The 15,082-nt window shown below is 38.0% G+C and overlaps 1 protein-coding gene across 1 annotated transcript in view; it reads left to right on the top strand.

The window, feature by feature from the left end:
• LOC123327520 (zinc finger protein 665) overlaps positions 1 to 15,082 on the top strand; it is a 392,317-nt gene that overhangs the window by 24,605 nt on the left and 352,630 nt on the right. The gene's annotated exons all lie outside the window — the stretch shown is intronic.

Here is a 15,082-nt window from a genome sequence, read left to right as displayed (position 1 = left end):
AGTTTGACTCTTTTTTTTTTCTTTTTAATACTGTGTTTTACTGAGGTCTTTATTTAAGTGAGGGTCTTTATTTCTGAATAATGTACTGAGCAAATATTTGCAGTATCCAAATATGTTGGTATAGTTGCTAGATTTTGTCCTTTTTCAGATTTTATCTGTTGTCTGTTGGACACTTAGATTGTTTTCATGTCTTGGCTATTGTAAGTAGTTCAGTAATGAACATGGGAGTGCAGGTATCTTTCTAAGACAATGATTTCATAATGGAAATGATGCATTATATGATATATATATTTAGCTATGCTATACAGCGAGCCAGATCTTAGTTTCTGACCAGGAATTGAACCCATACCACATGCATTGGAAGCTCAAGTCTTAACCACGTAAAAATATATTTTTAGGAACCTTAAACTATTTCTCAAAGTTGGTACACCAATTCACATGCTGCAGTATAATTATTAGAGTTCCATTTCCTCCACATTCATGATAACACTTGTCATCTCTTGTCTTTGTGTATGTGTGTGTGCGTATGCATGGGTGCACGCACCTTAGAAGTTTGATTCCGGGAATCTCTGGATTTTTTGATTGGAGAATGATTGCTTTACAGTGTTGTATTGGTTTCTGCCATAAAACAGTTTGATTCAGCCATAAGTAGACATATATCCCCTCCATCCTGGTGACAGCTGTTCCAGTAGGACTGAGGTAATATCTCAGTGTGATTTTGTTTTGCATTTCCTTTGGAGGGTACACACGGGAATTGGGAGTCTTCTATTCCTCAGTCTCAATGAGCTGTGGTGTCAAAGGCCAGGAAATTGTCATAAACTCCTACACTCTTCATTTCAGTATTTTCAGGATAGGCAATGTCTTAGGTCTGTGGCAATTTCGCACTGAATAATTCTCACAAACACACAGGAATATGAGAGACAATGCAGGGAGAGCTCACAGAAGAGCAACTTTGAGAAAATGCTGAGCACATATTTATTGATAATTTATCTTACTATCTTTTAACTACGAGCAGTAAAGCCAGAGACCAGAACTCTGGGATTAAGGAAGCTTCCTTGTGGAGGTCTGGAGGTAATCACAGGAGAGTTGTAAAGAAATGTCTTTGAAGATAAGGTGGTTTGTTTTGCATGCAGAACTGCACCTAGCTAATGCTGATGTGTCAACCAGAACGTCTAATTGAAGGACTGGAGTAGGGGAACAAGCAAGGAAGAGGGAATGAGTAAGATTAAATTCCTGGAGATATTTCTGAGAAAGCAGTAAAATATGGTTCCCACATAGGTCCTCCAGCTTCTCTACTGGTTTGTAGAGTTTTCCCAGTGTCCTTCTCCCCCCTCCCCCTGCAAAGTCTTTCTTGTTCATTGTTTTTAACTTGTTTCCCTCTTGCGTTAACGAGTACTTGTCATTTATAGTTCTATCATCTTCCTTATTATGTTTTTATTTTATTTTTTAACTAGGCTGGGTCTTTGTTGCTGCTTGCGGGCTTTATCTGGTTGCGGTGTGTGGGCTTCTCATTACAGTGGATTCTTTCATTATGGAATGAGGGCTCACTAGTTGTGGTACCCCGGGGCTTAAAGTGCTCAGACTCTGGCAAACACCTGCCAGCCTCACTTCCCTATGACGATTCTGCTCATCCAGTCAGGAACTTCAATTGGAAATCCTGGTCTCCCTACTTTATGATACTGTGGATTCTTTAGGTGCACACTATGTTTGCGCAGAATTAACTCACCTCCATTGGTTGGACTGTTCTTGTTTCTTCATTCTAGTTTCTGCTAAGGAAATGCTTGCCCAGTCACCTCGAATATTGTGTATGTTTTTATCGAACATATGCATGGAAATGGAACTTACAGAATATGCAGTATGATACATGACATAATGAATAGTGTAATAGATGTAAACTTCTCTTCCTTTAATATCGCAATCTCTTCTTTTAAAATCTTTCAATCACTAAGATAATAAATTTTCTAGACTTCTGGCAGTAATACTTGATGCCAAAATACACAGCACTATATCAACGTTTTAGTCTTTGGGACTAGTTTGTAGTCTATGGGAATTGCGTGATTTTTATCCTACTGTTGTGTGAAAATTGTATAAATCTTAATTATGATGAATCGATTTCTCATGCTCTTCATGTCTACTGTGTCCTACTACTATGTTTATTCATTCTGTTAATTTTTGAGAGCTTGATATTGTAACTCCAACTAAAAATCTTAAGTTATCTACTTGAAAAACAATTGTAATATATAGTGGCATTCTATGTAACCTTGTTCTGTATTTTCCAAGTCTCCTATAAATGTGTTATCATACTTTCATAATTTAAAAAATAGAAAAAAGTTTTTTAATTCTTTCATTTCAGGGCCTTCCCTCATTGTCCAGTGGTTAAGAATCTGCCTTGTAGTGTAGGGGGTCACAGGTTTGATACATGGTGAGGGATCAAATTCTTTTAAAAGATTGTTAGATGGCTTAAAATAGTGCATGTCTTATGTTAAAGGCTCAAAAGTTACTTTTGTATAAAAAGACACATTAATATTCTGTAATACTTATTATGACATCCTTTGCATTATATTTTGAGTGCTCTCCTATCACACTTTATTCTCAACAATGTGGTTCTTGACCCTTTTAATAAAGTTACATACTGCTCTCTCTTTATTTCATGTGACTTGGAGCCAGTAAACTGGATATTTAATGGCACTGCATAGGTAGTAAATTGAACCATTTATTCATTTTTATATGCAGGTCAGCAAGCAACAGTTAGAACTGGACATGGTACAACAGACTGGTTCCAAATAGGAAAAGGAGTACATCAAGGCTGTATATTGTCACCCTGCTTATTTAACTTATGTGCAGAGTACATCATGAGAAACGCTGGGCTGGAAAAAGCACAAGCTGGAATCAAGATTGCCACGAGAAACATCAATAACCTCAGATATGCAGATGACACCACCCTTATGGCAGAAAGTGAAGAGGAACTAAAAAGCCTCTTGATGAAAGTGAAAGTGGAGAGTGAAAAAGTTGGCTTAAAGCTCAACATTCAGAAAACTAAGATCATGGCATCTGGTCCCATCACTTCATGGGAAATAGATGGGGAAACAGTGGAAACAGTGTCAGACTTTATTTTTCTGGGCTCCAAAATCACGGCAGATGGTGATTGCAGCCATGAAATTAAAAGACGCTTACTCCTTGGAAGGAAAGCTATGTCCAACCTAGATAGCATATTCAAAAGCAGAGACATTACTTTGCCAACAAAGGTCTGTCTAGTCAAGGCTATGGTTTTTCCAGTGGTCATGTATGGATGTGAGAGTTGGACTGTGAAGAATGAAGAAAGCTGAGTGCTGAAGAATTGATGCTTTTGAACTGTGGTACTGGAGAAGACTCTTGAGAGTCCCTTGGACTGCAAGGAGATCCAACAAGTCCATTCTGAAGGAGATCAGCCCTGGGATTTCTTTGGAAGGAATGATGCTAAAGCTGAAACTCCAGTACTTTGGCCACCTCATGTGAAGAGTTGACTCATTGGCAAAGACTCTGATGCTGGGAGGGATTGGGGGCAGGGGGAGAAGGGGACCACAGAGGATGAGATGGCTGGATGGCATCACTGACTCAATGGACGTGAGTCTGAGTGAACTCCGGGAGTTGGTGATGGACAGGGAGGCCTGGCGTGCTGCGATTCATGGGGTTGCAAAGAGTCGGACACGACTGAGCGACTGAACTGAACTGAACTGAACTGATAGAGTATTTCATTTATATACATTTAAGTTTGATTTTTTATTATTGAATTCACATTCTACTTTTTCTTAATATATATGTTTTATTGAAGTATAATTGACTTACAGTATTTCAGGTACACAACAAGGTGACTCAGTTATACATATATATTATTTTTCAGATAGATTATTTTCCATTATATTGACTGTAGGTCCTGTGCTATACAGGAAATCTTTGTTGCTTGTTGTATATCTACTTTTTAATTAGGAATCTGTCATTCTATTCATACTAAATCAAACAAGTGAAATGTCATAAATTTTTTAGTTAACCAAAAATTCATTAGTTTTCTAAAATATATATATTATACATACTATTTGTATATATGTATACAAAAGCTTTTATATATACACTTGATAAAGGCTTGAGAAAGAACATTAAAAAAAGGATGGAGAAATTGGAAAACACAAGCTAAATGAAATGGGAGTACTGACTATGAAATAGAAAAAGTGTAACAAACTAGATCAAAGTAAAAGATCATCATGTACTCCAGTTGTTTATGGCTGCTCATTGGAAATATATCTGGAGCTTTGTAGGAAAAAAGCAATACCTGGGCATTTGTATTTTTCAAAAAATTCCAAGATAATTCTGATATGCATCTGGATTTTAAAATGTGATTAAAACTTTTTCTATTATGTGGTAGTTTTGGTGATATAGAATTCTACTGTTTTTCTGTTGACCAATAATGGTATAGTTCCATAGTCACAACAGTTACATATGTGTAATGTGTAATATGTAATATTACATAGTCACAATAGGTACATAGTCACAATAGTAAAGATGTTTATCAGTTTTCATGATTAATATCCAGAAAAAAAATTAGAGATCATTAAAATTGAAAGCCATAAAGGGAATGTGATTAAGCTAACAATATAAAATAATTGCATTCAATTTGTAGGTTCAAGCAGGGTATTGTGGTAATTGGAATTGCATACATTCACATGTTTCATTTGCCCAATCAGTCTATGCCTTTTGGTTGGTGCATTTAATCCATTTATATTTAAGGTGATTATCCATGTATGTGCTCCAGTTACCATTTTCTTAATTGTTGTGGATTTATTTTCTATAGGTCTTTTCCTTCTCTTGTGTTTTCCTGCCTAGAGAACTTCCTTGAGCATTAGTTGTAAAACTGGCTTGGTGGTGCTGAATTCTCTTTAAGTTTTGCTTATCTGGACAGCTTTTGAATTATTTGTGAAATGTGAGTGAGAGTCTTGCTGGGTAGAGTATTCTTGGTTGTAGTTTCTTCCCTTTCATCACTTTAAATATATGGGGTCCTTCCTTTCTGGCTTGTTGAGTTTCTGTTGAGAAATCAGCTGATAACCTTTCATGTTGTGTGATTTTTTTTTTTTCCCTTGTTGCTTTTAATATTTTATCTTGTCTGTAAGTTTTGTCCGTTTGATTACTGTGTGGCTTGTTGTGTTTTTCCTTGGGTTTGTCCTGCCAGGAACTCCCTCTACTTCCTGGACTTGGTTGAGTATTTCCTTTCCCATGTTAGGGAAGTTTTCAGCTATTATCTCTTCAAACATTTTCTCAGGTTCTTTCTTTCTTCTCCTTTCCTCTGGGTCTTGGTGTGTGCAAGATTTTGTGTGTGGCCTCCAAGAATGGAGTCTCTGCCCAAGTCCTTTGGAAGTCCTGTAATCAAATACCATTGGACTTCAAGGTCAGATTCACTGGGGATTCTCAGTGCCTTTATCAGATTCCCAGGTTGGGAAGCCTGATGTGGGATTCAGAACCTTCACAACAGTGGGATAGCTTCTTTGGTATTGTTTGTTGTCCTCCAGTTTGTGGGTCACTCACCAGCGGGTAGGGGATTTGATTTTATTGTGATTACATGCCTCCTACTGTCTTGCCTCAGCGTCTTCTTTGTCTTTGGACATGGGGCATCTTTTTTCCTTGGGTTCCATTGTCCTCCTGTTGATGGTTGTTCAACACCTAGTTGTGATTTTGGTGCACTCAGAGGAGGAGAGGAGCATACGTCCTTCTACTCTGCCATCTTGAACCGGAAGGAAATTCTTCACTTTCTTTATACTATTTTTGTCTAATTGGTAACTTCCACTTATATAGGTTACTAATTAGATAAGCTAATTTTGATTTGGTTAGTTTTACACTATATTGTGTATTCTTTATCATATTTATCATTCTTTATCATTACTTATTTATAGTGTGAATGCAGAATATGGGACCTCTCAGGTTGCACCAGGCATAAAGAATCTGCCTGCCAGTGTAAAAGATTCAGGATATGCAGGTTCAATCCCTGGATCAGAAAGATCTCCTGGAGTAGGAATTGGGAACCCACTCCAGTGTTCTTTTCTGGAAGATTCCCTGGGGAGGCTGGCGGGCCACAGTCCATGGGATCACAAAGAGTTGGACATAACAGCACACAGGCACATGCAGAATATATGTAAATTATGATTTTTTTCTCCTTGGTATTGAGGCAGCAGTGTTTCATTACTTGATCCATAGATTGTGGGCATAGTGGAAATACACAATTTCTTTGATTCCCAAAAGGAGTTTGTTTAGGTTGAATGTTTTTGTCACCACTTGTTTAAAACTGCAGTGCTCTTAAAAAATTAGAATTATCTCTGATCAGTTTTTTTCTTAGAAACTAATCCTATTCCTTTGTGTTCCTAAATTTTATAAGCTCATCATAGGTGATTCTAGGTATTTACTTTGCTTTGTTTGGTATAAGTGGTTTTTTAGTGTAGTAGCATATATTTAATGTGAGACATTTATTTATGAATTGTAATATACAGGATAATTGTGGTTTTCTATATTTTAGCTATGTCTCATGTGCATGTGATCAAGAAATTACAACTAAAAGCAGACACTGATAAAAGACAAGTGGTCTTCAGTAAGAATTCACTACTGATAATTCATAACAGAATCCACAATGAAGAAAAACCTGACAAATTTAAAGAGTGTGGCAAGGACTTTAGTCAAAGAAGAACCCGTGAATGTCCTCAGAGAATTCACACTGGAGAGAAACCTTGCAAATGTAATGAGTATGGCAAGGTCTTTACTCAAAAAGGAAACCATATATGTTATCATCAAATAATTCATGTAGGAGATAAACTTTACAAATGTAATGAATATGGGAAGCTCTTCAGTAGAAAGATAAACCTTAAGATTCATAATAGAATTCATACTGGAGGGAAACTTTATAAATTTAATGAATGTGGCAGGGTCTTTTGGCATAGAGCCACCTTTTCATTTCATCAGCATATTCATGCTGGAGAGAGACCTTACAAACATAATGAGTGTGGCAAGGACTTTAGTCAAAAAGAAAGCCTTGCAATTCATCATCAAAGAAGTCAGTCTGGGGAGAAACCTTACAAATGTGATGAGTGTGGCAAGGCCTTCAGTAGAAAGAATTTCCTTCCAATTCATAATAGAATTCACACTGGAGAGAAACCTTACCAATGTAATGATTGTGGCAAGCTTTTTCAGCATAAAAACAGCCTTGCAAGCCATCTGAGTATTCATACTGGAGAGAAACCTTACAAATGTAATGAGTGTGGGAAGGCTTTTAGTAGAAAGTTAGCCCTCACAATTCATAATAGAAATCTTGGTAGAGAGAAACCTTACAAATGTAATGAGTGTGGGAAGATCTTCAGCAGCAAGAGATACCTTACACTTCATAATACAATTCATACTGAAGAGAAACCTTACAAATGTAAAGAGTGTGGCAAGATGTTTGGGCGAACATCCACCCTTTCAGTTCATAAGCACATTCATAGCTGAGAGAAATGTTCTTCCAAGGAGCAAGTGTCTTTTAATTTTATGAGTGCAGTCACAGTCCATAGTGATTTTGGAGCCCAAGAAAATGATATTTAACACAGTTTTTGCTTTTTCCCCATCTGTTTGCCATAAAGTGATGGGACCAGATGCCATAATCTTTTTTTTTTCTTTTTTTGATGAGTTTTAAGCTAGCTTTTTCACTCTCCTCTTGAACCTTCATCAAGAGGCTTTTTAGTGCCTTTTCACTTTCTGCCATTAAAGTGGTATCATCTGCATATCTGAGGTAGTTGATATTTCTCCCAACTGTTTTGATTTCCATACATGTATACTGTCCATGTAAAACATTGTTGAGAAGCATTGTGTCCTCAGATGTCACCAAGAACTCTTTTCAAATGTCATGGGTTTGGTGAATTTTGTGAGCAATACTTAAAAGAGAGCCCACAGCAGGGAATAGATAACTGAATGAATGAGTCTTTAGTTCTCTAAGGTAATAAAAGCTGTAGAGTCATTACAGGCCACACCATATTATGTTAAAACTTATAATATGGGGGCTTCAATGGTTGCTTCAGGTAAAGAATCCTTAGCAAATGCAGGAGACATGGGCTCCATCACTGGTCCAGGAAGATCCTACATGCCATGAAGCAATGAAATCCATGGTCCATAACTGTTGTCCTGTGTTCTAGCACCTGGGAGCTGCAACTACTGAAGCCTACAGTGCTATCCAACAAGAGAACCCACAGCAATGAAAAGTCCATACACTGCAAATTGAGAGTAGCCCTTGCTTACTGTAACTAGAGAAAAAGCCTGCACCATAACAAAGACCCAGCACAGCAAAAAATAAAAAATAAAACTTGTGGTGGGTTAATCTCCCAGTCGTCTCAGACTCTGTGATCCCATGGACTGTACCCCACAAGGGTCCTCTGTCCATGGGATTTTCCAGGCAAGAATACTGGAGAGGGTAGCATTTCCTTCTCCAGGGGATCTTCCCAACCCAGGGATAGAACCTGTGTCTCCCATATGTCCTGTTTGGCAGGCTGGTTCTAACCATTGAGCCACGTGAGAAGCCCAGAAACTTATGACATTACGTTTATATGAGAGGTTGAAGAAGGTATGTTGAAATGGCCAGTTACCTTCTTTGTATGAATAGTCAGTGATTTTGAGTACGTTACTTTTTGTGTCTTTCAACAGGAAGTCTGTTGATCTTACACTATTATAGGCCTTTCACGATATTCCCTGGAACAGAGTAAGATGAAGGACCAACTTCATTAGATACCCTTTCTTCACTTCCAGCTGAAATTGTCAAATTGAATAGTGTGTGAATTAGGGCCAGGTAGAAACAGAATAATGTAAAACTAGGTCATGGCTCATCATACTCATTATGTTCAGGGCGCACTTCTATAGATAGGCCACAAGGAGTGTGGGACAGAATCCTCCACCAACTGAAATCTTTGAAATCTTGATATCATATGGAGTGATCCCAATCACTTCAGTGCTTTCAGATGTTTTAGCTCTCATTATTTTTCCCTTTCTTATTATTAGAATAATTTTATTTGAATGTACAAATGTGTTGACTGGAAATGGATTAAAACGAATTATACATTGAGATGAGGTGATATTTCTTGTTCTTCCCAATCAATGAATATGGTATATTTGCCTTGCAATTCAACGACTATGGTTTGTTTCTCAAAAATGCCCTAAATAAAAGATTTTTAACTTTTACTACCATACTATTTTTTAGCATAAAACCCCATGTTTTGCTAGATTAAGTTTTTCTTTTACTTTTTGCATACAAACATGTATGTTCAAAATTTCAATTCCAGTTTGTAAATAGCAGTTATAAAAGAATTGCATTCAGTTTTTTCATGTGGTTCCTATCTTTGCAAATTATACTTTTTCTAGATATTTTTATAGACTTGCTTTTCTACATACACCATATTAACTTTTCTGTGTTTTCTATTACAAATTGCCACAAATTTGAGTACCTTAAACCAACACAGATTTATTCTCTTGTTTTTTGGAGGCCAGAAATATCCAGTATATCCAACGAACCCACTGTGCTCCTGCTGGATTCTCCTGATCACAATTCATTTTCTTGCCTGTTCCCAATTCTAGAGGACATGGTTAAATTACTTCCTTTGGCTAATGGTCCCCATGTGTATTTGCATAACACATTCTCAGTTAATTATTGGGTTTGTTCAAATATCTTCCCATCATCTAGGTATTTCCTGAATCTATTATTAAACCAGGACTTCCTGTCACTATCATTGTTCATATACAATTTCATTATACTTACCTTCATCATGATCTTGGTGAAATTCCCTTATGTAAGCTACGTGAAGTCAGGGTATTCATTTTGTTTCTTGCTACATATTTAGAAATTGGAATCATTCCCCACTTAGACAGTGAATGAATGCCCTTTATGAATAGAGGTGATTGAGGTAAAAAATAGGCACCCTCAGTCACACGGTGAAATAAACATGCTTATGACCACAGATTTCTTTTTTCTTTTTGGTTAGAACATTTTTTTTTTAATTTTTAAATTGAAGGATAATTGCTTTACCAAATTTTGTGGTTTTCTAACATACATCAACAAGAATACAGCCATGCCCCTCCCTCCTGAACTTCCCTCCCATCTCCCTCACCATCCCACCCTTCAGCCTGTTACAAAGCCCCTGTTTGAGTTCCCTGAATCATAGAAATTCCCACTGGCTCTGTATTTTATATATGATACTCTAAATTTTCATGCTACTCTTTGCATATAACTCACTTTCACCCTCCTCCCTTCCCCCATGTCCATAGGTCTGTTTCTACATTACTGCCCTGAAAATAAATTCATCAGTACCATCTTTTTAGATTCCCATATATATGTATCAGTGTACGATATTTGTATTTCTCTTTCTGACTTACTTCACTCTGTATAATAGGCTCTAGGTTGAACTGACTCAAATGCATTCCTTTTTATGGCTGAATAGTATTCCATTGTATATATGTACCACAGCTTCTTTAACCATCTATCAAAGGACATCTAGGTTTCTTCCATGTTCTAGCTATTGTAAATAGTACTGCAATTAACATTGGGGTACATGTGTCTTTAATTTTGGTTTCCTCAGGGTATATGCCTAGGAGTGGGATTGCTGGGTCATATGATGGCTTTATTCCTAGTTTCTTAAGGAGTCTCCATACCATCTTCCATAATGGTTGTATCAGTTTGCATTCCCACCAACAGTGCAAGAGTGTTCTCTTTTCTCCACACGCTCTCCAGCACTTATTGTTTATAGACTTTTTTATGATGGCCATTCTGACTGATGTGAGGTGGTATCTCATTGTAGTTTTGATTTGCATTTCTCTAATAATGAGTGATGTTGAGCATCTTTTCATGTTCTTGTTAGCCATCTGTGTGTCTTTGGAAAAATGTCTTTTCAGGTCTTTTTCCCACTTTTTGATTGACTTGTTTGTTTTTGTGGTATTGAGTTGTGAAAGAAAGTGAAAGTTGCTTATTTGTATCCGACTCTTTGTGACCCCATGGACTATAAAATCCATGGAATTCTCCAGGCCAGAATACTGGAGTGGGTAGCCTTTCCCTTCTCCAGGGGATCTTCCCAACCCAGGGATTGAACCTAGGTCTTACAGCATTGTAGGTGGATTATTTACCAGCTGAGCCACAAGGGAAGCACTCATTGAGTTGTATGAGCTGCTTGTATATTTTGTAAATTAATTCTTTGTCAGTTGTTTCCTTTGCTATCATCTTCTCCCATTCTGATGGTTGTCTTTTCACCTTGTCTGGTCTTACATTTAGATCTTTAATCCATTTTTAGTTTGTCTTTCTGTATGGTGTTAGGAAGTGTTCTAATTTCATCCTTTTGCACATAGCTGTCCAGTTTTCCCAGCACCACTTATTGAAGAGGCTATCTTTGTCCCATAGTATACTCTTGCCTCCTTTGTCAAAAAGAAGGTACCCCTAGGTATGTGGGTTTGTCTCTCGATTCTCTATCTTGTTCCATTTGTCTATATTTCTATTTTTGTGCCAGTACCATATACTGTCTTGATGACTGTAGCTTTGTAGTATAGTCTAAAGTCAGGAAGGTTGATTCCTCCAGCTCCATTCTTCTTTGTCGAGACTGCTTTGGCTATTTGGAATCTTTTGTGTTTCCATGTGAATTGTGAAATTTTTTGTTGTAGTTCTGTAAAAATGCCATTGGTAATTTGATAGGCATCACAGTGAATCTGTAGATTGCATTTGGTAGTAGAGTCATCTTCAAAATATCAATTCTTCCCACCCAGGGTCATGAAATATCTCTCCATCTCCTTATGTCTTCTGATTTCTTTCATCAGTGTCTTATAATTTTCCTTATATAGGTCTTTTGTCTCCTTGGGTAGGTTTATTCTTAGCTATTTCATTCTTTTTGTTGCTGAATTGGATTGATTCCTTAATTTCTCTTTCTGCTTTTTCATTGTTAGTATATATGAATGCAAGTGATTTCTGTGTATTAACCTTGTATCCCATGACTTTGCTGGATTCACTGGGCTAAACAGATCCAACTCTTTCCCAAAGGGTTAGCTTAAATTTTTTCAAGCCACAACATTTTAAATTCAAGGTTCTGAAATGTTCTGTTCTATACCCATCAAAAAATAATGATCCTGTTTTTCAGGTGGGATAGTTTTTATTTGTGAGTGACACAGCACCTGGAGAACAGTGATTGAATGAAGCTGGAAGACTCCCATTCTCACATAATAGGACTTCCAGAGGTACCACATGGGATGTGGTACGTCTTGTCTCCCTTATATCTCCATGAATACTTAGTCTTCAGTGTTGTTATACCAACATGGATCTTGGATGACTAAGAAGAGTGAGCCCTTTTCAATTTTAGATTTTGTCTTCTTTTCATTAAAACATTAATTTGAGACTTTCTACAAATATGCTAACCATTTGTGTTAAATACCCACCATAATTTATATATATATCAGTTCAGTTCAGTCTCTCAGTCGTGTCCGACTGTTTCTGACCCCATGAATTGCAGCACGCCAGGCCTCCCTGTCCATCACCAACTCCCGGAGTTCACCCAAACTCATGTCCATAGAGTCGATGATGCCATCCAGCCATCTCATCCTCTGTCGTCCCCTTCTCTTCCTGCCCCCAATCCCTCCCAGCATCAGAGTCTTTGCCAATGAATCAACTCTTCACATGAGGTGGCCAAAGTATTGGAGTTTCAGCTTTAGCATCAGTCCTTTCAATGAACACCCAGGACTGATCTTTAGAATGGACTGGTTGGATCTCCTTGCAGTCCAAGGGACTCTCAAGAGTCTTCTCCAACACCACAGTTCAAAGGCATCAATTCTTCGGCTCTCAGCTTTCTTCACAGTCCAACTCTCACATCCATACATGACCACTGGAAAAACCATAGCCTTGACTAGACAGACCTTTGTTGGCAAAGTAATGTCTCTGCTTTTGAATATGCTATCTATTGGTCATAACTTTCCTTCCAAGGTGTAAGCATCTTTTAATTTCATGGCTGCAATCACCATCTGCAGTGATTTTGGAGCCCAGAAAAATAAAGTCTGACACTGTTTCCACTGTTTCCCCATCCATTTCCCATGAAGTGATGGGACCAGATGCCATGATCTTAGTTTTCTGAATGTTGAGCTTTAAGCCAACTTTTTCACTCTCCTCTTTCACTTTCATCAAGAGGCTCTTTAGTTCCTCTTCTCTTTCTGCCATAAGAGTGGTGTTATCTGCATATCTGAGGTTATTGATATTTCTCCTGGCAATCTTGATTCCAGCTTGTACTTCTTCCAGCCCAGCATTTCTCATTTCTCATGATGTACTCTGCATATAAGTCATATATATATATATTGACTCTGCCACATAACTGAGATCTTAGTTCCTTGACCTTGTATTGAATGCTGGCCACCCTTATGAAAGTGCAGAGTCCTAACCATGGGACCTCCAGGGAATTCCAGGCTCTAGATGATATCTTGGTCACACAGTTTATTCACAAGATTTCTTAGGGGAGTAGGGAAGTGATCATCACCTGTTAATAACTTCATGTCTACTGCTTTGATCTATGGATAAAACAGACAAGTTAGAAAAGAAATTTTGTGATTAAAATGTTTGAAAGATGTGCTAGGACTCAGGATGAGTAGATTGTAGGGCTGCCTGGTTTAACATTAGTGAGAAGACAACAGAGTGCCTCCTGCACAGAATTATTTCTGGCCAAAAGCTGCCTACAAATCCCCATTTGTCAGAACATCATTCTATTTTTTTTTTTAATTTTTACTTATTTATTTTTCATCATTCCATTTCTATGGGCTCATAGGTGAAGGACCATCTTCTGTAACTTTTTATTCATGACATAGAAGGTCATACTCTTAACAGTGGAACATATTCATGTGGGTCTGTAGCATTTTTTTTTTCTTTTGTCTTTATTGGAGGATAATTGCTTTACAACCTTGTGGTCTCTGCCTTATATCAACTCGAGTCAGTCATAAATATATATGTATCCCCTCCCTCTTTGGCATCCCTCCCCCACCTCCCCCATTCTACCCTTTTAGGTCATCACAGAGTGACTGACTGGGCTCCATGTATTATATAGCAGTTTCCCATTAACTAGCTATTTTACACATGGTGGTGTGTATTTCTCATTGCTACTTTCTCAATTGTCCTAGCCTCTCCTTCTGCCACTGTGTCCACAAGCTCATTCTCTCTGTCTGCCTCTCCATTTCTTCCCTACAAATAGGTTCATGAGTACTACTTTTCTAGATTCCATATATATATGTTGCTGCTACTGCTGCTAAGTCACTTCAGTCGTGTCCAACTCTGTGCGACCCCATGACGGCAGCCCACCAGGCTCCCTCATCCCTGGGACTCTCCAGGCAAGAACACTGGAGTGGGTTGCCATTTCCTTCTCCAATGCATGAAAGTGAAAAGTGAAAGTGAAGTCGCTCAGTCGTGTCCGACTCTTAGCGACCCCATGAACTGGAGCCCACCAGGCTCCTCCATCCATGGGATTTTCCAGGCAAGAGTACTGGAGTGGGGTGCCATTGCTTTCTCCGATATATATATGTTATGTGTTATGTACGATATTTGTTTCTCTGACTTAATTCTGTAACAGGCTCTAGGTTCATCACCTCACTACAGCTCATCCTTTGTTCCTTTTTATGACTAATAGTCCATTGTATTTACATGTTTTCTTTATCTATTCATTTGTTGATGGACATCTAGTTTGCTTCCACGTCCTGACCATTGTGTAGCATCTCTGTACGGCCAGTTGTACGTGCCTATTTACATACACAGGCAGAACAAGCTACAGTTATTCTGATGCCCCCAGAGATATAGATTACTATGAGCAATACTGTTAATCCAGTTCTCCTAAGGCCAGTTCTTGAAACTGCCCTAGGCATACACTTGGCACTGAATCAAAATGAAGCAGTTTATGGCATGGGTGCAGTCGGCTCATTAGGCAGTTAGCATTTTTCCTCTGGTAGCAATTACCATATCTGTAAAACTCAGAAATGTGGAACTTCCCTTGTGATCCAGTGGTTAGGAATTTGCCTTCCAATGCTGGGGACATGGGTTCTGTCTGTGGTTGGG

The sequence above is a fragment of the Bubalus bubalis genome, chromosome 18, assembly GCF_019923935.1.
Source record: "Bubalus bubalis isolate 160015118507 breed Murrah chromosome 18, NDDB_SH_1, whole genome shotgun sequence".
Taxonomy (NCBI): domain Eukaryota; kingdom Metazoa; phylum Chordata; class Mammalia; order Artiodactyla; family Bovidae; genus Bubalus; species Bubalus bubalis.
This window is presented reverse-complemented; position numbering and strand designations above follow the sequence as displayed.